Source organism: Rousettus aegyptiacus, unplaced genomic scaffold (assembly GCF_014176215.1).
Source record: "Rousettus aegyptiacus isolate mRouAeg1 unplaced genomic scaffold, mRouAeg1.p scaffold_m13_p_12, whole genome shotgun sequence".
NCBI lineage: Eukaryota > Metazoa > Chordata > Mammalia > Chiroptera > Pteropodidae > Rousettus > Rousettus aegyptiacus.
This window is the reverse complement of record NW_023416287.1, coordinates 69,825,285-69,850,609: the sequence shown is the minus strand read 5'-3', so window position 1 is coordinate 69,850,609 and position 25,325 is coordinate 69,825,285. Positions and strand designations below refer to the sequence as shown.

The following is a 25,325-nucleotide window of genomic DNA, read 5'->3' as shown; positions in this document are numbered from 1 at the left end:
ATTATGTGAATTCAAATTTCAGTGTTTATAAATAAAGTTTTATTACATCACAGATTTGGAGGCGGGGAGGGCGGAGACAGGAAATGTCTATAGCTGTTTTTATGCTACAATGGAAGTATATAGTTTTTACAGCAGAAACTAGAAGGCCTGTAAAGCCTAAAATATTTACTATTTCTTTACAGAAAAAAAAAAAAAGATTTCAACCCTTCCTTTTTAGGTTCTAAATTGGAGGACACTGAATCTTTGGCCATATATTTAACTCAGTTAAATATAGTTATTGAATATTTACTATTCCCAGTGATAACTTCTTGTAACGTCTGAAATTAAATTCCAAATGTCTGTTCCCTTGGGATTTTTCTTTGATAAACAAAAATTAGCATGTAACTTTACCATCTACCCAGTACTGAAATGAGATGAAGAGATAAGCATTAAGACATTGAGAGTTTTCCAATTTTAAAAAAGGAAAAGACATACTAAGAAGAGAGCACACCATGAGTTTTGGATGAGCCATATCAGCAAATATGGCACATTCCAGGAATGAAGACACATTTGAAATGGTCCGAATGTGGCTTATGTGCAAATAGGAAGTGGCAGAACCAAGGTAAAAAGGAAAAGTCAGCTTAGCCAGATCGTGAAGAACTTTCACATGATGCTAAGAATTTGAATTTTGCTCATGGGTGAGAAAGATAAATTTTTTATCTCATATTGTGAAAAGAGTGAGTCTGACATATATTTCAGGGAAAGAACCAAGAAACTTAGCTATCAGCAGACGTGAGTAGTGAGAAGATAGATACAGGGTAGTTCCTGGATGGGGTTTCTGCTTGAACGATGGTCTTCCTAAGATGGTAAATGGAGATGAGGAGCAAGAGGAGGGGGAGAATGAGGTCTGTCATGGTAGGTTTGAGTAGCCTGTGGAAGATCCAAGGGCAAAGATTTAAGCACAGGGAAGAGGTGTCTCTGAGTAGATAAGAAGGGTTGAGAATTATCAGTGTACAGTAGGAACTGAAGCCATGGGGTGAATGAGACTCTCCAGGGAATTCAGATCAAATGCAAAGAAAGGAGATCAGGGGGTGAGCTTAGAATAATAATACTGTTAAAGAGTTCTCAAAAGGACACAATAGCAAATCTTCTTTAAGCTCCTTAAGGCTTAAGACCTTATGGAACTGAGATCTAAGCTATGCATCTGAGTATATTAAAAAAAAAAAAAAAAAAAAAAAAGGAAAAGGTTTGTAAACGGTAGATGCATGTCACCAAAAATGACTGTGGCCACAATCTTGGATTTGATGAGAGTCCTTCCTGTGATCCTGATTCCTAATTATGAGTTCAATTTCCTAAAGCTAAATATGAAAATAAAAACCTTACACAAAGCAGGCTGATGTCATCTTGCCCACTGCTCCTGGGACAGCAACCTTTCCTCAAACCACAATTAGTTACATTGTCATTTTTTGATTCCTCCCCCATTTTCAGAGGCTGATCATATTTTGTTTTCCACCATCTCCCTTTATTTCTTCCTTTGCCAGTTGCTAAGCACTCCCTTGTTGCTAAGTGGGATATGAGCACTTAATTTACTCCATTCTTTTTTCTCGTACCAGATTTTAGAAATTGCAGATCCTGTTTAATCAATGTGTAAATGCAATGCTTTTGATGTATTTTTCCTAAGAGCAATATTTTGATCATTCTTAATGATACTTAATGAAGTCACCGCATGATTTCTGATTGTACCTAATTGAAGCTTGTGACTTGCATTTCAATATTATCATCTTACAGCTTTAGGTCTATGAGATGAATTTTTTCCAGGGCCCCAAAATATTAAGAAGCATGAATAACTGATGTTTAATTTTAAATAGAAAATTATTCTAGAATATATGTATGTGTATATGAATGTATATATATGAAATTAAGTGAAAACTGAAAGAAATTTCCCCAAATTATTTTTGTATGTTTATAATAAAAGGAACAGTCTCTTTGATAAAGAGTAAGTTTAACCGCTAGTTTTAAGTCATACAAAGGACTATAAAGTGCCTTAACATTAATACTTTTTTACATAAGCCCCATACTGAACTACCATTGAAATCCCACACGTAAGCAAATTCTGGCTCTTGAAAAAGATAATAAATTGAGTATTTAGCTCTCTAGAAGGCCCAGTCTCAATGATATAATGTCTGGAAGCCATGGTACCAAAATTTTTAACTAGCTCCAAACTTAGTCTCATGCTTTTAATTTTGCCTCTTTTTTATCAAAATGTGTCTATTATGTGCCCTATTCTCCTGGGTTTTTTTCCTTTGCTTTAGGACAGTGGGTGGTAATGGCTTAATCAGAGACAATAACTCCTGCTAATATGTTAACTAGCTAATATATGAACCCTCCTATGATAACACATTAGCCTTGACCCAGATTAAAAAACAAAACAAAACAAAACAAAACAAAATGAAACTATATCCTTATTAGAAGCCCTTAAGGAATAATACCATTATAGCAACTTAACCCCATAGCAGGCCAGTGGGTGAGCTACTTACTTGCCCAGCAGCTTTTGACATCCTGAATATCATACTGCAGTCTCTATGATGGTCAATGTTGGAAATAAATAGCAATTTTGGTGCTGACAGCAATCAATTCCAATAGTTACTTCTGGTACCTCTCTAGAGATTTCCATGAAGAATCATAAAGCATATCCAAAACAGATCGTGCATAATATCTTTGTAAGAGTAAAGAGAGCACCAGAGTCAAAGGGGGAAATATTTCTATCATCAATATCGCTTCCCTTTGTTCTTTATACTTCTTCTAGACATTAGTGTTTACAAATATATTTCTAATGAATATTTACTTTTTAGCCACCTGGAACATTGGGAAAGCCTTTGTTCTGGTTCACTCTGAATGAAGTCCAGCTTGGACCCCAGAGTGTGTTTGTGTGGATGGAGGAATGGTGTTGGAGGAGACAGGAGAAGGAGCGTGTGTTAGAGCTGGCTTGTTTCCTCTCAGATTTATGGGACAGAAACACAGTTATCAGTAATGAAACAGAATACCCATTCCCTTCAGCTCTACCACCTTACACACTGCCTGGAAAAAAAAAAAAAAAAGACAAAGTAGCAATCTAAAATCCTGTAACTGCCAAATCCCCTTCCTTTTCTTCAAGATCTAACTCACTTCCTTGAAGAAATTGATCATCATTTGATGACCATAGAATTTCTCTATGGCTATACAACAAAATGTGCAGAGATTGTGACAGTTAAAAAACCAATCGATATTTCAGTCACTTTGCTTAGCACTGACTATGTGCTCAGTCATTTAATTGGTGTTTTGAGAAGTCACATGAGAGAGAAGAGACCTCATTTTCCGAGAGCAGTGCTTTGAGTTGGATACTGGCTTAGCAGTCTTAAATCCTAGTTCTAAGCCTTCGAAAGTGTGTATGCCCTTGTGCTTATTGTGTGTGCTTGTGTTTGTATATGAGAGTATGTTTGTGTATGTGGAATGGTGTTAATGAAACAAAGGCAGATCCACACTATAGAATTTGTTTTATGAGCAACTCGGTGCAAGACGTCAGTTTAAGGATTTGAATTAGAGGCACTCGTTCTGGAGATCTATTTGCTTCTTTAGCAAAAAGCTTCTACTGTTTTTTTGTCAATATAGTAATGTCTAGTAAACTGTTGCAGATTTCTACATCACATGAAACTGTTTGGCAATGTCCCAATGTAAGTATCTCAACAGAAGCTGGGGTAGTGTGTTTTGTAATGGCTCTATCGATAATGGCAAAGGTATTATCACCAAAACATCATATAGACCATGACAGATACACCTACTGTATACATTAGGCTTATTGGGTATTGCACACTGTAAAGAAAATGGCTCATAAAAATCCCAGATGTCTTTTTTGTCCTTTCCTTGTTCTCTTTTTCTCCACTGTGTTTGCTTACTAGTGTCACGGTGCTATGTAAATAACTGCACTGGGTTACATGATGGATGAATAGCACACGAACAGATATCTCTGTCATTTTTGTTGATAGTTCTAGGACAATTCCTCTGAACAATGAAAAGTAAAAGTTTAGATGGTCCAATGAACAAAAATCGTGTGCCAAATTTAAAAGAAAAATGAAGACAATAGAAAGCATAACATTCCTGAAACCTAATTTGTTAGGCTCCCATGAGACAGCTCATGATATAATGGAAGATACTGGATAGGGAGTTAAAACACTTAGGTTCTTGTCCTGAATGGTTATCAACTACTGGTTCGACCTAGGGCAAGTTTTTTAAGGTTTCTGAATTTTAAAATGCAGAACAGGGTTTCTATTAGTCTCTAAATATATTTCTGGTTTTTACATTCTTTGTTTTGGTTTGATGATTATATCAGGAAGTCATTCAGCAAGCACTTATTCATTTTTTATTAACTACTGTCTTTTATGGTGTGGAGAATATAAAAAGATAGGGGGCATTGTTCTTGCTTCACTTGAAATCAAATTTATTAAATAAAATAGGAATCACAAAGTATATAAGCCAAGGCTTATGCATAAATTTAGATAGTATCATGAGCAAGCACTAGGATGCTAGACAGTAATAAACATAGTTGAAATCTTTGAGAAAAAGCGGTTGATGAAAATAATTAACATGTGCAAAGGTCATGACCTCTTCTAGTCTACACTATAGAAGGAACCTTTGAGAAGGTCAGAGAGTTATAAATCAGGTTATTTATTTCTGTTCTTAATGCCCACCCTCTCTGCAGAGTCACACTTCTCCACAAATAATCCTCTCTCTTTCTTTCCATACCACGTACCCTGCTCATCAGAGTACCTAATCTGATACTAGTCATTTATACTTTGTCATAGAGATTAGGAATAATATTTCTAGCCTTATTTTTTAAAGATTTTTTTAAAGAGAAGTTTTAGGTTTACATCAAATTGAGAGGAAGGTACAGATATTTCCCACATACTCTTTGCCTCTAAACATGTATAGTTTCCTCCATTATCAACATTGCTCACCAGAATGGTAGATTTTTAAATGAGGAACATACCTTGATACATCGTAATCAGCTAAAGTCCATAGTTTACCTTAGGGTTCACTCTTGGTGTGCATTCACTGGGTTGGGCAAATATAAAATGCCATATATCTATCACTTTAATATTATACAGAAAAAGTTCACTTACATAAAAATCCTCTGTGCTCTAACTATTTATTTCTTCCCCTTGACTTCCCCACAGGCAACCACTGATCTTTTTATTTTCTCCATAGTTTTGCCTTTTCCAGAATGTCATATAGTTGGAATCCTACAGTACGTAGCCTTTTCACATGGAGCTTTATCACTTTGTAATATGCATTTAAAGTTCCTCCATGACTTTTCATGGCTTGATAGCTCATTTATCTTTAGTGCTGAACAATATTCTTTTGTCTGGATATACAACAGTTTACTTATCCATTCACCTTCTGAAGGACATTGTGATTGTCTCACCTTATTCTAAAGAGTAACCGTTTAGACATTAACAAAGGAAAGAGGATGCAACTGGGAGCAATGAGTCACTGAAACTCTAGAAATCACACAATAAGATTAACAGGTTATTTATTTATTTATTTTATCATAATGATCCCATTATTAGGAAATAACTTTCTTGATTCCAAATGAATAGCTGTAAAATTAATCCCTGTTCCGGATTTTACTTGTTTCCCAGGTTGAAGTGTTTTAAGCAGAGGCTTCTTACTTAGTGATATCTTATCATGTGCTGGAGTTCCAGAAGGGTGATTCTATTGAACCAAAACAACTGTGAGGCCAGAGAAGATATATTCTGGTTCCATTTTGGTCAGAATCTGGTGGAAGTGCTCTCTTAGGACTTGTCAGAATTTTAGACAGCTGTGGAAGTTGCAGCAATTAGTAAAGCTCTATTGTTTCTGACACCTCTTTTCTCCTCCTTACCAGGAAGAGCACCTAAATTCCATCTCTTCTAGGAACTTTTTTCTGGTTGAATCAGCAAGGTGCTATGGAAAAGCCCTGCAGAGGTCCCACATGAAATTTCTAATATGTATGAGAATCTTTGCTTTTGTTAGAGAATCATATTGGCATAAGAAAGAGATCAAAAAGGTCTTTGACATTAGCCCAATTTCAGTTCTTGGCTCCTATACTTATTAGTAGTGTGACCTTGGGGGAATTATTTATATTTTCAATACCTCAACTTATTTATTAGTAATAATAATTAAACCTACCTTATAGAATTATTATGATGATTTTAAAAGACTATGTATTTAAATAATTTATCACAGCACCAGAAATACCATAACTTTGCCATCAACACTTGTGGTAGTAGTGGTTGTAATCTTTCCTAAAACTAGAGAATGGTGACTTTAAAGCTGAGCTTTCTGTGTGTGTAATGAAAGACACTAGTAAATACATGTCTGGTGACAACTGCCTAACCTTCTTTGGTTTTGTAAATTCTATAGCAAACACTGGAGCCTGACAGATGTCTTTAAGGAGGCCAACGAAAAGGAAAGACAAGAAAGCTGACAAACCATTGCAAAGAGCCTGAGAATCCAAATGTAAAATAAGCAGAGGGTATATGTTAAAGAAATATATTATATATATACATTTTCAAATATATATCTTTGGGATTAATAACATATTCTACATACATTACATACTCATTCAACAGAGTAAATCATGTGACTAATAAAATATAAATTTATTTGGCTAATTACAGATGTATGTAATGCATGCTGTAAATTAAGAGACAAAAAAAAAAACACCTAAAACCATACGGAGGCTCAGACATATTTGAGACATTCAAAAAGGATTCCTGAAATGGACCACTTTGGATTGTTCTCCATGTTCTTCTGGGACAAAAACATATGATTTGATCTGAGATAAGCACCAAAGCTACAAAATTTGCTCCATAATGATTCCATCTATTAGTAACCCAACATCTAAGTTGTCTATTTCATATGTTTGCCAGAGAAAAAGAAAACTAAAGAGAGCTGTTTTTATGTTTTGACTTCACACTTTTTTTTTAATGGCATTAGAAAAGAAAGGGGAGATTATGAGTCATTCTTCTTTGCTGCATGGCTAGTATAGGGACGGAACTTTAAAGGATGTGGCTAGAGTAAGAGAAACAGCACACAATATTATGACATTAGGAGTAAAATTAAAATTTTAGGACAGATTTTTGGTGATTGAGATCCTGAGGCAAGAGACTAGAGTTGGTTCCGATAAAGAAAACTATCAAAAAGTAAAGGATTTTTTCATAGATGTGTTGTACCCATTTGAACTGAGCAGTGAGTTTTCTTCTCCTGGAGATATTCTAGCTGTTGGGACAAAGTAAATCACATTCTAGGAAAGTCTGGGATACCATTTCCATGGTATGAATTTACTCTTTAACTTGGAGAAAAGGAATAGGAAGGGGTCCTGAGGAAACAACTTTTGCCCCTAGTGGGAGATTTTATGATTACCATCAATCACAAGTGAAGTACAGAGCAGTTGAAAATAGTCACAAAATTTAACTCAAATTATAATCCTGTTCTTGACGGAAAAAAATTGATCTATTGATTACTTTTTGTTCTGACTTACCTAGATGAGTGAAATATCCAAAACTGATAATTTGAGATCCTCCTTTGGGGTACGTACGATTTTGCAAACTTTTTTTGTGGGAGAATGTGGACATTGAACAGTGAAAGTAGAAACTAGAGGCCTTGCAAATATCCTACTTGCCATCTTAAATCCACCTATCCTGCTTCTAGTTCTTCTAATTTTCTGAAGTTTTTCTGTTTCTTACTGACCCTAGAGATCTTAGAAAAGACCAAAAGAACTCATGGACCATTGTCTTTCCATGAGTTCTCATTCCCCAAAACAATGAACAGAGGGGGTATAGATTTTTGAGGGCATTTTTGTTCTTAAAAAATATTGGTGGGTGCTACTGGAATTTAGTGGTTGGAAACCAGAAAGACTCAACTATTGCCATGTGCAGAAAATCACATGCAAAAACATATCCCAGGCTCCACACAAATTTTGAATGCCTCACTGATCTTTCATGTATATAAGTCTAGACTCTACACTTGTTTTATACAAAAGCAAAGTCAGCTTTACTATTCACTCACTTTTCTATAAATTCAGCTATTCAGTAAATCAAAGGAAGATCATTTTTTGTTTTGTTCAGAACTTTATCAAGACCTTTTTTGTCATTTCAGAAAATCACTTCACTGATGACAATACCACTGCTGGTATTTGAATATCAATACCGCATGCTACATTAGCATAATTTGTAGTTGATGCATTCGTGAAGATTCTATGCATAGGTGAAAGCAGCCACGTACTTTATTATGTTTCCTAGTAGTTATTCCTGTGCACTTAAATATTGAAATATGTATTATTTTATTGTATGTTATATACCTTTTATTTATCTTAAAATTAAAATTTTAATATATTTTTAAATCCTACATGCTGTAAGTTACATTATTTATGAATTTTATTTAAAGATACTACACTGAGTGATAGAAAGCATTAGTTTTAAACAGGAGGCATTTGTGGCTCTTAGCACTGAGAACTGCTCTAAAGAATTTCCTGTTCCAGCTGCAAGGTTTTCCAGCCTTCTAAGCACCTAACTACAAAGCCTGAGAGTATAGATCTATGATGATAAGACTTATAATTCTTGTCCCTAAGAAATAAATTTGTGGAAACCTATGTTTACTAATACCCTGCCCATGTGACCCTTCTAATTTGTTTTATATACTCCTTGAGAAATTATATAGTGTAATCAGGTTGAAGTACATTCCATAACATACCATCCCAACTAGAAAAACTAATATATTCATTGGTTGTTGGGTCATGTCACGCCTGAGGCCCAACTATTTAATGTGCCAGCTTCAAATGGATCAGGTTTATTTTTGCTGAACAGAAAAAGAGTAACTCTGAAGTAGGGGAAATGGCTCAGAACCAGAGTCGAGGCACCAAATAAACCACTTGTTCCATAATTTGAGCAAGGATGAGAGTAGGGCTAGGAAAAGGAAGAAACAGATGAGGATGAAAAGGAGAGAACTCCTACATTGAAATTGCAATTGCATAAAAGCCTTTGATTTCATCAGCACAGAAAGCTAGAGACAGACAGTGTGTGTATACACACACACACACACACACACACACACACGTGTATATATGTATGCATGTATACAATTGCATAAAAGCCTTTGATTTCATCAGCACAGAAAGCTAGAGACAGACAGTGTGTGTATACACACACACACACACACACACACACATATATATGTATACATGTATACAATTGCATAAAAGCCTTTGATTTCATCAGCACAGAAAGCTAGAGACAGACAGTGTGTGTATACACACACACACACATATGTATACATGTATACATATGTGTGTGTATGTATATATATATACATATAAATCTATACATGTATATCTATATACAAGTTGTGCCCTATGTGGTTAAGAGATAACGTTTCTTCTTAACATCCTTCTCTTATGGTAAACCTTAAAATAATTTTTTTTTTTACTTTTATACCTTATTAAATCTATTTTCTTTCTTAGTTCTTAATCCTTTGTCTCTCTCTCTCTCTCTTTCTCTCTCCACGCGTATACATACACCACGAATGCACAAATGCATTTAACTGAAGCTCAATCTCTTTCTTCGGATTGATTTTAGGGCAATTTTTATCTCCTGGTGTACTCTGTATCTCTTCTGTATCTCATGCCATGAAACTTTATTCAAACTACATCTTTGTTAAATAATGCATTTATTTGATATATCAACTTAACAATCAGTAGATATTTATTGAGTATCTATTAGGCACAAAACATTCTGCCAGATGGTATAGAACTCCAAAATATATAGTACACTATTTCTAAAAGACCATACTTTTGATTGGATAGACCAAAGCACATATAAGAGCAGTAAATCAATTTTCTTAGTTATCAAAAATTTTCATAGACCTTCTCTGTGTCGATCTTCACAACTGTGAGGTAAGTTTAATTATCATCATCTTTACTTTACAGGTTAATATAATGAAGCTCAAAAAGGTTAAATGAGGTTCTTGAAGATGATGGACAAACAGTTCAATTACTAGTTTGTTAATACCGAGTTTTAAGTTAATTCTACTGTTCATGCCAATTCCTAGAAAATAATAAACAATAGCTAGTCTGCAATTAATATCCAACTGAGAGACTGTCAGTAGGGACTCTAGGAACTCAGAGAAGAGAGACACCAGTATAGGTTTGAAGCGTTAGTGAAAACCTCCTTAATCCAAAGGAAATCAAATAAAGCATCGGTTTGAAATATAGAGGGCAGAGAACTTTTCAAAAGCAGAGAAGAGAGTGTAATAAAAAATATTGAGGCAGGAATACATGACATTTACTTAGAAAAAAAAGAATATCTAACGTCGATTGAGTCCTTAGTCTGTCCAGAGAGCATTCCAAGGTCCCCTGAAAATGATCACCTTCCTAAGGATAAGGAATTTAAGGAACAATTAAATTAACTCATTTAATGTCTCACAGGAGAGCAAGTTGTGGATTAAGGGAGCCTGGCTTAGAGCCTTTGTAGTTTTCAGCTATGGCCATGCTGCATGCTTCTTCTCCAACAGCTGATGAGGTGAACATATATACAGATGCTCCTTGACTTACGATGGGGTTTCATCCTGATAGACCCAACCTAAGTTCAAAATATTGTAAGATATGCATTTAATACAATTAATCTACCAAACATCATAGCTTAGTCTAGTCTACCTTAAACGTGTTCAGAACAGTTACATTAGCCTACAGTTGGACAAAATTGTCTAATACAAAGCCTACTTTATAATAAAGGTTGACTAAACCTATATGTAATTTATAGTACATATTGCTTTAGTACCACTGTAAATTAAAAAAAAACAATGTAAATCAAACTATCAAAAGTCAGAGACCACCTGTACATGTGAAAAAGAAATCTGGAATACAGCCTCAGTTTACATATTCTTCCTTCTGCCTTCTGAATGTATTTGTGACTTTTAGTTATCGGTACTTGCCTTCTCTTAAATGTAGAGGAGTGATTGGTTGACTTTTTTAAAACCTTTGCTCAGCATATTCACATGTAATAGTGCATTTATTTCTTACCAGAATCTTATAATACAAATAAATCAGATAATATTTCCATTTTAATAAAAAGGTAGAATAAAATGACATATCCAGGGGTCAAGCAGCATCAACTTTGTTTTATACTTTTTGCTGCTTCTCAACATCTCGAGTTGGCTGAATCATAGTCTACTGGAAGATGTCATCATCTCTGGTTCCTTTACTCACTGTTCTCTCTCAGTATCATGGTCCTCCCAACATGATGCATATCTACAAAAGGATAGGAATACATTCACTTATGTTGTAACTCTGAGCATGGCAGAATGAGAAAAGATGGGGGAGAGGAAACTTCAGTTTCCAGAGGGTCCCTTTGCCAGCAGCTATTGAACCTGAGTGATTTACCAGCCCTGAAAGGACTATGCCGCTGCATTCTATGACGACCATTCTGCTGGGCAGGGCCAGACACTACAGGAAATTGCAGGGGGGGGGGAAATCTATTACTTATGAACAAAATAAGCCGTGCACTTAAACTTTTGACTTGTTATAGACTCAATTGGTTATATCCCCTACAGAATTTCTTATTTCAATTAAAAATAGAGAGGAAGGGAGGAATATAAAACCTTAGGAGATTTCAAGTAATAATAGACTTTTACCCTATTAGCAGGTCTAATTTTCAGGAACTTTATCACCTCCACAATCTGTCAGGACTGTTTTTCTTTCCTTTCTTCTCTTGGAACAATTATAGGAAAGCAGTCCAGAAGAGTGGCCGGGCCCAGATGAATTGTACCTGGAGGCCCAGGCTCCATGTTCAGGGCAAGCCTCAGGCACTCCGAACTGGTTAAAAGGTTTCCATCTTCACACTCATTATGGCATGAGCCTCTTTAAAGCAGAAATGCCCGCCAAGCCCCAAGTACGCACGTCCCATAATGAAGACAAATGTCCCCTTGAAGTGAGTTCAAACTGTGGAATGCATTTTGCTATGGAACTTTATTGTCTTCTAATTAGAGTGACATTTGGTCAGTCTCATTATATCTGGAATCAAACCAGAGACTTGAAGGTAAAAGCCTGTCTATGTACTACCCCCCTTCCAGATTTGGTGAGTAAAGGTGGATAGTGTTCCTTTTTGATAGTTCTCATCCTCATTGCTCGATTATTACTGGGGTTGTTATTAGTAAAAGATGCCAGAACTAAAAGAGCTTTCTATGTTTTGATCTGTCTCTGAAAATGTGGCAAGTTTGTACTCGGTCGTGTTCCCTTTTCCTGAGCAAACTTAGGAATGGCTACCAGGGTAGGATCTTCCCTAGCCCTCCTCCCCGAAAGACTGCAGCTGTGAGAATGCAGAGATGGTTGACATACAAGCAGCGGCACCCTTTCGAGAGATGACTGGCAGGAGAGAAGGGATGGGTAGCATTTAATCTGGTGACCTTTCATCTAGAGAATACTAATCACAGCATCTAAGTTACCTTAAATGGGAATTAATATTTAGGGAGTTCCCTCCATGTAGAATCCCTGTATTTTGTGGGATCCCAGTGTCATCGGGTCCAAGCAGCAGATCTTCAGATTAATCTAGGAAGTCTAAGTGACAGGAAAGAAAGTGAACTATGGGAAACACATTACAATCCCTGTGGCTGGCAGTTTAGCACCCATACTCCCAGGTTACTCTACTCGTGGCCCTCAGATGTCAGGTGTCACCTCTGGACACACCCTGCATTTAATAGAATAATTTTGTCAGCAGAGCTCTGGTCTGTGAAGCCAGCTCTGCCTTAGTACCCTCATGCTCCAGGATGATTTTTTTTAACCACCCTTGAATAGCTTGTGTCTTTCCTTATCCTAATGCTTTCCTTTCCCTCCATAATGAGTGGGATTCTTTGGTATCCAACACCAATCAAAAATGCACAATGCACAATGTATAAGGCAATAGGATACAGGTTACCTATCCAATTCTTTAATTTCCAGATTATTTAGTAACATCCTCCTCCTTCATTAGTGCTCTTAGCATATTAATCATAATTACTTTAAATTTCTGGTCTGATAATTCTAATACCCCTGCCATCTCTGAATCTGTTTCTAATGTTTGCTGTCTCAGTAAATTGTGTTCTCTGCCCTCTAGTATGCCTTGTAATTTTTTTTGTTGAAAGCTGGGCATAATGTACTAGGTAAAGGAACTATGATAACTAGTCCTTTAGTGATATGGTGGTAAGATGAAGGGGAGGGAAAGAATCCTACAGCCCTATGACTAGGTCTCAGTGTTTTAGGGACCTGTGCCCCTGGGCTGTGTTCTTCACTCTTTTAGGTGAGACAGGATGGATAGAGTGGCCTGGAGTTGGGTCTTTCCCTTTATTCATGTTGGAAAATGAAAGTACAATATCTTTCAACATTCAAGTTGATTTAGTCCTCCAAATCGTCCAGTATTCATACATGATTTGGCCTCATATGTTTAAAAATGTCCATCATATATGGGCAGCCCTAGACTCCCTATAATGAGGCACTTGTGTTTGTTCCTCACTTCTTTCTGTATCACCAGTTATGAAAATCTTCACTTATGACCTGGGAATAATACCAGGTATCTGTATGATTGAGTAAAGCCAACCATATTGGAAGGTATTAGCAGGGGGAAAAATGCCTGGTGGGGCTCATATTACTCTTGTGTAATATGAGGAATTTATATTCTCCAGGTATCTTAACATTAACGTCACAGTAATCATGACCATTATTGGAGCACTTATCTTATGTGGTGTTAAATATAGACTCTGACTCTCAGGCTCTCTATGGCAAACTTAAATGCTTACTGGATTCAGGCATTTCATGATTTAAGGCATCTACAGTTGGTCTGGGAAAATCCCAGCCCTCATTCCCTTGTCTTGTTCAGCTCCAGGGGCTATTGTTTTGAAGAAAGGGGGCCAATTCTTGCTAGATCATCAGGCTTTTCAACAGATGCTACGAGTACAGATTTTGATGTTAAATCTCTGAAATAGTTAACTACTTTGAATATTTATTAATTAAGCAAAGCAAAACATACCTGTAGATTAGAGTCCCTTAGTGGGTCCCCCATTGTGCATCTTCTGTCTTAGGGCACAATAGCAAAGATGAGGATACTTTCCTCACTTGAACAGTTGCCTGTGCTACCAAAGAAAATGCTCTTTAGAGACTAATTTATTTCTCCATGTTGAAATAAATCAGTCACCCTTAACTCTTAAGCACAGTACTTAAGAATGGGCTGTGTTTATCTGATCACCAATCACACTGAAAGAGAACCATGTCATGAGATCCTTGTGCACTAACCAGTTGATCATTCTGTATAGGTCTACAAATGTTTATTTAAAAATGTCTTATGAGGTAATCATTGTGCTATATATAGCTGGTTTAATATTAAAAATAAAACATGGTCCTTTGTTAAATACTTTATGTATATCCATACACTGGAATATTATATAGCTATAGTAAAGAACCAGGAGGGTTTTATTAATGTTAATTATATATATATTCTGATATGGAACAATCTTCAGATATAATGTCAAATGGACTGGAGGAGTGACGGACAGTAAGTATGCTGCAATTTGCATTAAAATGGGGAAAATACATATTTTTGTTTTTTGTAGACATAATAAAATCTCTTAGGGACACACAGAAATTGATAAAGGCTATTACTCTAGGCAGAAGAATCTAGAGGATATAAGACATGCTAATTAAATTGCAAAAGCAAGATATCCTTTTAGAAATACCTATAAGGGGCTTCTTATGATCACTGACTGAGTTAGATAACAAGGAGGCAGACACAGAAGGACACACTGGAAGCACTTCCCCCTCCACCCCAACGAACTGATACATTTTTTAAAGTCGATAAATAAATGGAAAATTAACAGTATGCAAATGTATTTCAGAAGAAAAGCTCTCCATGGCCCAGGCAGCTTTTGTTTGCAAGAAGCCAGCAACCTAAACTGTGAAAGGAAATCCCAAATTGAATTTTCTTGGTCCCTAAAATGTATTCTGGCTGCCTTGCTGGTGAGAGACCAAGGGAGCCACAGCAGAAATCTCTTAGTTATTCATAAATTCTTCCTCTTAGAAAAAAAAGTTGTTAGGTTGTTGTTGTTTTAAATACAAGAACGGAGATGAACTCCAGAGCTCAAAACCCATTTTCATGCAAACTAGGAGGCTCTGTATACAAATAAAGACCTAGCTGGGAACCCTGAACAGAGCAACATAAATACTCACATCTGGTATAAATAAACAACAAGATACATTGTTTTACGATTAATGCCCAGCTCATGAATAAGTACACACAATGGAGATAGAAATATTTAATTTTGTGTTGTAGAACATAATTAGAAATTATTAAACAAAGTCAGAACACAGTAGAGACTTCGCAAAATGCATAGGCCCGGGGTGCAATCTGGGTGTATTTGGAACCAGTTTTATCCGACATTAGTTTTTTTTTTTTTTTTTTAAGAAAAACAATCAAGAAAAACTACAACCATGGTGTTTCATTAAATAGTTCATGAGAGTCATTCACTCTCTCTCGCTTTTCCCATTTCCTTCTGGGAGTTTAATGCACTGTGATAAGATAAATATCTGCCTTTTAATGATGATCACACCGTATTAAAATGTCTCACCCTGTTACCGATAATGCATGAGATTATGAAAGATGAGAAAAAAAAAAGTAAGTTCCATTTTCTCCTCCCTGCTGGTGTTATTTGTTTACCTTTGGCATTTTTCTAGCTTAGTGAAACAACAGCAGCTAATTTTACTGGATTTCTGTTTGTTCCACTTTGATTTCTCACAGAGAAGAAATCCCTACCAGTGCTTTATTATTTATTTATTATTTTCCTCTTAGATCAACAATCATAATTTTGTTTCATTAAACTTAACAAGCTAACTAATATCAGTATGGCTTGCTTCAATCAACTGGAAGAGAATCTGGTAGAACTAGGACAAATTGCCAGCACTCATTAAAATAAAAGACTACCCAGCCTTGAGATGTGGGGGAGGGACAGCAGCAGGTCAGCTACCATACCTCCCAGATACATATAATTGTGTGGGGTCACCAACACACATGGACAGCATTGTTCAAAGAATCAATGGAGTGATTTTTCTCCATTTTCTAATTCTTAAGGACTGTTGTGAATCAGAAGAGGGTGGGAACTTCATGCAGACTTTGTTTTTAAATTTTAGAAGTAAGCAGGTCAAGAAGAAAGGCTGAAGAATAAACCAATAGACAAGTAGAAAGAGTTCTACAGCAAGATAAAATAAGCCCCAAGCGGCATGATTCTTACCTTTGTTTTGCCAGATTATAGAAAGCAAAGACAGGGCTTTTGTCCTCAGGGAGAATTGTCCCCTGCTCCGACTTTCTACCTGAATAACCTTTCAAGCTGATTTATCTCCTTCTTAGAGACCAAAATGATAAGGATGCTGAATATTTTCTTCCTGGCCTTTTTCGTCTACTCCCCTGCCAGCATCTTAGCTCTTATTTGTTTTGAAAATTAGCCATTTAACAGGGCATTGCCTTTACTGGTTATTTGTTCTGCTGACCTATGGGGGAAGCTGGAATTGGTGCTGCAAATGTGCTTCTCTAACAGGTCTGTTATTGCATTATTTCTTTATGGGGGCTTCCACATAATTACACCAAATGTTGTTATAAATCCCACCGGAAGCCACCTCTCAGCTGAAGTCTAGAGGACACTTTCAGTGTATATCTCTCTCATCTGCCATTAGCACGCCTCCATGTTCTCCCCAGTATATTAGAGGACACGCTGAAAGGGGACAAGGACTACATGATCCAAATGGAGAGTGAGTGATTTGACAAGAAGCCAACCAGCACTCTGAGCAAAACTAACTACCATCAAAACACTTCCTTCACAACAAAGGTTGAATCAAAACCCTATTCCCCTAGCATATGAATTAGAAGAACAATTGTCTGATTCTGATTTAAAAAAGAGCATTACATTTTATGTTCAGCCATAATTGGTATTTATGACAATTTATGTAAACAGTAATGAAGCCTATGTGATTTTTGTGAGGAAATTGCATTATGACACCAATGATCGTTACTGTTAATTTTCCTGAAGATGATGGCAATCAGCAGGCATAGTTTCATTGTAAATAGGTTAATTTAAAATTCAAACACTGCTGGTATTTCAAAATGAGTTCACATTTGATTTCTAAAAGCTTCGGCCCATCATTTTCAGTGCCGAGATAAAAATGCATAGATGATATATGTCAATATATAAGACTTTGTTCTTCAGGATCGTATGCATATAAACACACATGTATATGAATGCGTGTCTTACATACTGCATATCTTTTTAATTTTGTTCAGTTTTTGTGCTGCAGAAGTGTGTTTCAAAAATCTTACTACCAATATCACAAATTTGCTGGCTTTGTAGGACAAAGTGAGGAGTGATATGACAGCATATTCTATTATTTGAAGAATACCTAATCAAATTTTTAACAAGATATAAAAACATAAATGTATCTCTCTTTATTGACCTTGGGTTTCCGGCTAGCTACTGAGTTAAATTGATGTTCTTCCAGTAGATATTTTCAAACCACATTAACTGGTTAATATATTCTTTTCTGTTAAGATGTATACTTCCTAAGTTTTAGATCGACTCCTGCAAACTTGTCCAAGCAAAGTGAAAGTGTTTAATTTTCACCTTTTGACACTTAAAGAAATAGTAGCTACCTTACGATTCTTATGTACACACACACACATATATACACACCTATACATATATATATACATAAAACATCACAAGAAGTCATTTAGAATTACAAAAAAAAGAAGAAACATTTTAAATGCTGGCCTGTGTCTAATTATTTTAAGCAATATTAAGCAATTCTATAATCTATTTTCGTATCTTTTATAACTGTACTAATATGAAAATTGTACTGATGTAAATTACTAATTTTTCTTAAAAATAACATATTAGACTATGAGTGTGTATTTTTACAATAGATTTTTTTTTTTTTTTTTTTTTTTAACAATCGAGGTGACCCAGGCCTGGAAACAGCCTATTTCTGTCTCTGTCTCTGCCTCTGTCTCTCTCTGTCTCTCTGTCTCTCTCTTACTCTCTCTCTTTAAGGACAATTGCAGTTTCTGGGTGCTCAGTCAATTGCTCATAGTTTGTTATTCTAATGAGAGAAAATGTAAGCATGAATATTCAAAATTTATTACAATTTTGACTATATTAATCCTACCAATTTGATCTTGGAATTTTCATTCTTCGTAGCAAAGTTGTATTACTATACCCATCTTTATATGTAGCACTTTTAATTAAAATGCCATTTGAAAAATAACATATGCAGATAGTTTTACCATGGACCACTCATTTAAAGGAATTGGGAATTGAAAAACATGTTTTAGATAAGCAAATACCCAGAAAGGTGAAACAAATGCTTTCAAACTTAGATGTGTATACCTCTGAATTCATATTACTTTGTACCGAATATAATAAAAAATCAATTTTGTATGAACTAAAAGTACATTTATGTTAACAGAAAATATACATATGGTTACATATTAAGTTTATATAGTTAATAATCTCAACCAGGCATTCATGCTTCCCTTGAAAGGCTTGTTCAGGTCTTTTCTATGTATTTGTCTCAATATTCATTTGTAACTTGTTCCTTTATTCAAAAAGCTATTGTTATAAGACTTGCAGTAGCCATTCTAATGTTTTAAGGGGAAAATTATGGCAAGAAATCATAAAATTAAGAAAATTATGTACATTTATTAAATGTGCTGGGAATTAGATGAGGACTATTATTGGAATTACTTCCTTTAGCAGGTACCCCTTCTATGGGAGTTTACATAGATAATTACTCCTCTAAAATATCATCAAAATGATATAAGTCTGTTGCTGAATAGGTTTTTTTTTTTAACCATTTTCAATATGATTAGCAATTTTCTGCTGATGAGGCCAAATTCCTGTTTGGTTCCTTGGTGATCCCCTTTATTGTCTTTCCATTCTCCTGCAGACAGAATATATCTTAAATTCAAAGAATCTACTTAGTCAGGAAGAGTGACTTGCTTAACATAAACCCTTTCCCAAATTTTAAAAACAGAATCAATGCAAGGAAACAAAACAAACTAAAACATGTATTCTACTACTGAGAACTCATTAGCATTGGGTCTTCATTTTCATATGAATAGTGAGGATGTCCAGTTACCCCTTTACAGAACTGTTCTGCAATAAAATCTCAGGATTCTTTAACTTTTTAAAAACTTTTTAATCCCATATGGGTCAACCATTAACAAAGCCTAGTTATGTACAGACATCAAAATGAGGGACAAATCAATTTAGTTAATGTGGTCAAATAGTGATGGATTGTTATTAAAAGTAAAGGAGTTCAACCAAATTGACCTGCCTAATTATCTGGGGTGATGGTACTCATCTCAAGTTGATCATTTAATAAAAGAATAAGACAAAAAGAAAAGGAAGGAAAAAAATAAAAGAAAAATAAGAAAGACAAAAATTACCCAAAGCAAATGTCAGTGTCAAACTAACCATGGAAAGTGATTACTGTGTTAGTAGAATGGACCCATTTTTATATTCCTATGACTGATTATTTGGTTTGATCATAGGTTATGGATTCTGAATCTTGAGTTTAATATCAGTTAGGTTCCTATGATTCATTTTATAAACCACATCTCTAGTTTCAGCCAAAATATATTTCTAAGCTTAAACACAAATCGTGCCTATAAAACTGAATGGCTCAAACAGAGTAGACAGTATGAGATTTATCTATAGTCATCCCTTCAATTAAAATATGAAAAGCAAAACAAACAAAAATCAAATAAATGAAAAAAATCTCACCACTTTTCTATGTGAATTTGTGTAAGATGCCACCTCTCACATTCTTTAGTACTTTGTGGGTACTTAACCAGCATGCTACAGTTGTGTGAACAGATTTGAGACCTGCACCATCCTACATCCACAAGTTGCTCACCTTATAGGCTGGCCTTTATGGCATGATTGGAAGAAACAGAAAAATATCCAAAAAACTTTTCATCATCTATGTATCTCGTAATGATTTTCTCATTGTTAAGATTTCAAAAATGTTTGCTGAATATGATGGTGAATTACACAAATATTAAAGGTTTGGACTCACGACAGATCTTTTAAATTATTTTCTTTGGTGTCGAAAAGATAACTTGCCACCCATTACCATGACTTCATCTTCTTGAAAGGGACTAGATAAATGCATTGGATATAGCATGCAGGCAGGGCTACTGACATCTTCCATAGATCGTGTCTATGCTGTACAGCTGATCAGCTGGTTATTCACACTCCTAATTATATTGAGGCGGGAACTTACTAGGAATTATGCAAACCTTATGCTCTCTGCCCTAATGGGTGAAAATGGCTGACAAACTGATTTACCTCCGGAGTTTTTGATCTGAGAGAGAATCTAATTCTACTTGTTAGTATCTGTCTTTCATCACTCAGGACTGATGAGAAAGAAAGAAAATCACAGACAAAGAACATTCTTTTATTTCTGAGAGAAAAAGAAATTTGACCACAAAGATGAAAGAGTCACAATTCTTTCCCTTTAAGGGGGAACCTTTGGAGGATGACTCTCTCATTCTAAAAATGCAGGCACGGCTTTTTTCTTTTGTACTCTATTAAGAATTGTGCATGAAACCACTCAGAGTAGATGGGGACTATAGGTCAACTAACAGTTAGAAAGGTGACAAATAGCAATTCATTTCACTGTTTGTTTTCTAAATGATGGCTGCCTCTTTCTCCTGGTGTTCTCATGTTTCTGGGGTGCTACACAATGAGTTCTATGTCCTTTTAAATAGGGGCAGAGCTAACACAGTGTAAACTAATAAATAGCACAATTGAAGTTTTCTTGGTCATGAAATACAATTACGTTATTCTTTCTTACAATTATCTTTCCTAAAGAAACAAAGTTATTTCATGACTTTTTTCTGACATTTATAGAGTATAGTTTCTCTATACCTTTTATGAAGTACAAATTTGTATTATGTTAGCTGAATTAGATACAAAACCTCTTATCTTGAGAAAATTCCTAAAGTTAGCCCTTTATTTAGTAATCAGTTTATTTCTGATGTATTACCTTTGTATTTTTCTTTTATTTTTAAAAAGCTTTTATTTTTAAAAACATCTGAGCAAGGAAGAAATAGAAAATTTTTAACCTGGACTTATTTCTAGAGATTTTTGTCAGATCATTCTAATGAGGATGCCAAATGTACCTCAAAAAAAAAAAAAAAAAAAAAAAATTTACCTGCTTAATACACTAATTTCGGTTTGTCTTTACAATTAATAAGTAATATATGTCGATCTATTCAAACAGATATTTAGTGATCCACATTGACCTCTAAGATAGCCAGAAAACCACTAGGGAAAAACAACAGTGTGTCATCATGTGTTAATTGCACTCCTAGTGACATTTTCTAATTGCCAGAATTTCTAAGATAGAGACAAGTCAAATATTAGAATGCCAGATCCAAGAAAAGTGATATTATGACATCGATTTAATCAGAGAATATTTCCTCCAGAAATGTTAATTATCTTTTTTCTTAATCAAATTCTCATATATTTTCTAGCTCCTTTTCTCAAATAGCCCTATTATAGCACGTGCTGATTTTAGGACCACTATAGTTCTCGAATATGTTGGTTTAAGACTTCAACCCATGATTGCTTTATATCCTGTCTTGCTCCACTTGAATTCCATATTCTATCATTACAGTCATAGGATATTTTCTCTTTCCATAATACCTTACAGTCAATTAAATAATAGTTCAAAATACTTGCTGACCCTGCTAGGATGATGATCATATTTTTTCCCTCTCTCATTAATATGCAGCAAAATTATGTGATTTTTTTGGAGGGGGGTGAGGGATAATAAATGGAAACTGAAGTGAACTGTAGTGCTTCTAAATGGAAATTATATATATATATGATTCCATGAATCTAGCAGTGTCATAGAGATAACTGTCAACTGAGCAAAGAAATTGGGAAACACAGCCAACCCTGACCCATAACAAACAAGTAAACTGAGCAAGAAAAAAAAAACCTTTGTTTTTGCAGATTCCTGGGTGTGTAGGAGCTTCTGGATACTGAAGCAACACTTACCCTATGCCAACTGCTACATAAATTGATACCACAATAGGACTGTAAGAAAATACCTACAAGAGATGATATTACTCTCAGGAAATGGCAACGAAGGTAAGGAAACAATCATTGATGACATAAAGTACTTTTGAAATGGTCAAATTTGATAAAACTTTCACCTGCAATAACTTGGAAGGCAGGAAATATAATGTACCAAGTGGTCTTAGGCATGATCTAAGCTAATTCTGGGAACTAGAGTTTTATTAAATGCTTTAGTTATACACTATTTATGACAAGTGACTATAAGAAATGACTTAAGAAAAAAAAAATGAAAGCAGGCTGGGTGCTAGTTGTAAACAGAATTATCTAGAATCAAAAAGTTAAGAGACTGAACAAGTTTTTGAATGGAGCCACCACTTAAAGAAACACTGATTATTTGAGGCTAAAAATGACCATTCGGTCTCCTTTCTAAAGGCAAGAAGGTAAAAGAGCTTCTCAGGGAATAATAAAAAACATATTCCTCAAAAAAAAGTGGATTAGGAAGAGACTTTATAGGCAGCAAAATCAGCTATCAAGGATATATCCAAAGCCCAGGGTAGAGGCCCATAATAATTCTGTTCAACAGAATACCATGACCTCTACAGAGCACTGACACTATGTGCTTCCTCTTTTCCCTCTCCACATGGAAGTATGTATTACAGTTACTATGTCCTTGTTTCAACAATGAACATTCTACCTAAGGGGGCTAGATAAGTTTACAGTTGGGGTCATGAATCTCTAAAGCCTAAAGAAACACAATATCAACCTAATGCAGATATCATCCAAAGATCCTAGACTCGAATTTGACACTGAATTGATGGGACTGTTGTGGTTTCTTCCTTGAGGCTGGGCAAGTATATAGTATTTACTGAAAGGAAAGATTGGTTTTAAACACATGTTGGCAATGCACTGTAGTTGTTTATATATCCCTGTGATGTTGGCATAAAATTTGGCTATTTAACTTGCAATGCTCCACCCTGTGAGTTTATATTTATCATTCCCCTTGATGTCAGGCTTAACCAGATGACTTGCTTTGTTAGATAACTTGAGAACAGAAGTGACATGCCACTTCTGAATGGAAGCTTTAATACATTTCACCAGAGTCTCTTCTTCTGTTACAACACTAGAAATCTCTCCAATGGAAGCTGCTCCATCAGCCTAGGCATTAGAGTATCTACCAGTATCTATCACTTAGTTATACACACCGACTTTTAGAAACCCTGTTTCTGAACGTCCTTCTCCACGCGAGTTTCCACTCTGTTTGTCCGTACTAGAGAAAAGCACACTATGAAATTTGTCATCACTATAAAGTTCATGAATGTCAACTTAAATAGGGTGATCAGCACTGTGGAAAGAGATTACTGTGAGATACTAGTAGGCTTTTTTTCTCACTCTTCATAGCAACTGTTGTTCTAGTTAAAAAATGCATAGCTTTATTAAGGTATAATCGACATATACTCAGTTATATACAGCATGCACAATTTAATGTTTGATACATGTATACATTTTTAAAATTATTACTACAGTCAAATTAATGAACAATTCATTACTCACAAAAGTTTTCTTGTGATCATTTGTAATTTTTAACTCTTGCCCATATGCCAAACTGAAGGAGTCATTTACCTGTCTTTTTTCAATGTAGATTAGTTTTCAGTCTCTAGGATTTTATAAATATTTAATCATACGATATGAACTGGTTTATTGTGTCTTATTTCTTTTACCCAATTATTTTGAGATTCATTTATGTTATGATATTTTTTTATTAGAAAAGCTAATTTAATTTTATTACTTAGTAGTATTCCATTATATAGATATACCACAATTTTTTATCTACTCTTCTGTTGATAGACATTTGTGGGTTTTTTCCTTCATTTTATTTTATTCTTTTGTTTCTTAAAATTAAAGTCACCATAAATATTCAGATGTGTTTGGATGTATTTTTTTTTAACTCAAGTAAATACTTAGGAATGGAACAGCTGAATCACATGATAAATATGGATTTACCTTGTCAATCAACTGTCAAACTCTTTTCCAAAGTGTTACAATGGTTGGAATATTTTACATTTCCACCAGTAGTATCTAAGAGTGCCAGTTCTTTGATATTCTCTTTAATAGTTGATATGGTCAGTCTTTAATTTTAGAACTTCTCATAGACGTGTAATGCTACCTCATTGTGGATGCAAGATATGGATTAAAATTTATTATTTTGTATGTTAATATCTGATAATTCCAACATCATATGTTGAAAAGACTTTCCATTCTCCACTTAGTTGCTTTTACAATATGGTAAAAATTCAGTTGTTTTATATGTATGAGTCTATATCGAACACTATATTTTGTTGAAATGTTCTATTTTTTTAATCTTGCTAACACTAATATACTGTATTCATTACTATAGCTTTAAAATAAGTCTTGAAATCAAGTAGTTAGCCCTCCAATCTTCTTTTTCTTAATTAAACTTGCTTTGGCTATTCTGTATGCTTTTAATTTTTATTTGTATTTTAAAAACAGCTTATCAGCATCTAAAAAAAAATAGGTTGCTGAGATTTTGTTGAATCCATGGATCATTTTGGGTAAACTGACCTGAAAAGAATATTGAGTTTTGCAATTTATGAACAAAATATATATCTCTATTAATTTCATCATTTTAAAATTCTTTTCAGTAAAATTTTTAAATTTTCAGTGTTTTACACATCTATTATCGAATTTAGCCCTAGTATTTTATTTTTTTGATGCCATTATAAATGATATTTTTAATTAAATTTGTTTCTTCATTGCTAGTATGTAGAAATAAAATTAATTTTGTATGTTAAAATTAGTTCTTGTTATCTTACTAATGTTATGTATTAGTTCTAGTTACTTTTATGTAGTAAAATCAGATTTTTTACATAGGTAACTAGTTTTCTGCAAATAAAAACATTTTTATGTCTTCTTTTCCAATATGGGAATGCCTTTCATTCCTTTTTCTTGCCTTATTGCTTTAGATATATTCTGCTACATGCCAAATAGACATGGTGTGAGATGTGATGTCTTTGATTGTGGGGGGAAATATTAGTCTTTAAACAAGCATTAGGTTTTAAATTATTTTTAAAGAGCATTTGTCTTTAAACATTAAGTATAACATTAGATATAGGTTTTGTGGATACTCATTATCAAGTTGACAAAACTCTCTCCTATTC

The 25,325-nt window shown here is 34.7% G+C and overlaps 1 long non-coding RNA gene across 1 annotated transcript in view; it reads left to right on the top strand.

Moving 5' to 3' along the window:
* The window catches only part of LOC107520883, a 353,828-nt gene that overhangs the window by 138,375 nt on the left and 190,128 nt on the right, over positions 1 to 25,325 (top strand). Inside the window, exon 3 of the long non-coding RNA XR_001599455.2 lies at positions 22,084 to 22,221. This is a non-coding gene — a long non-coding RNA (uncharacterized LOC107520883). The remainder of the gene's footprint in view (positions 1 to 22,083; positions 22,222 to 25,325) is intronic.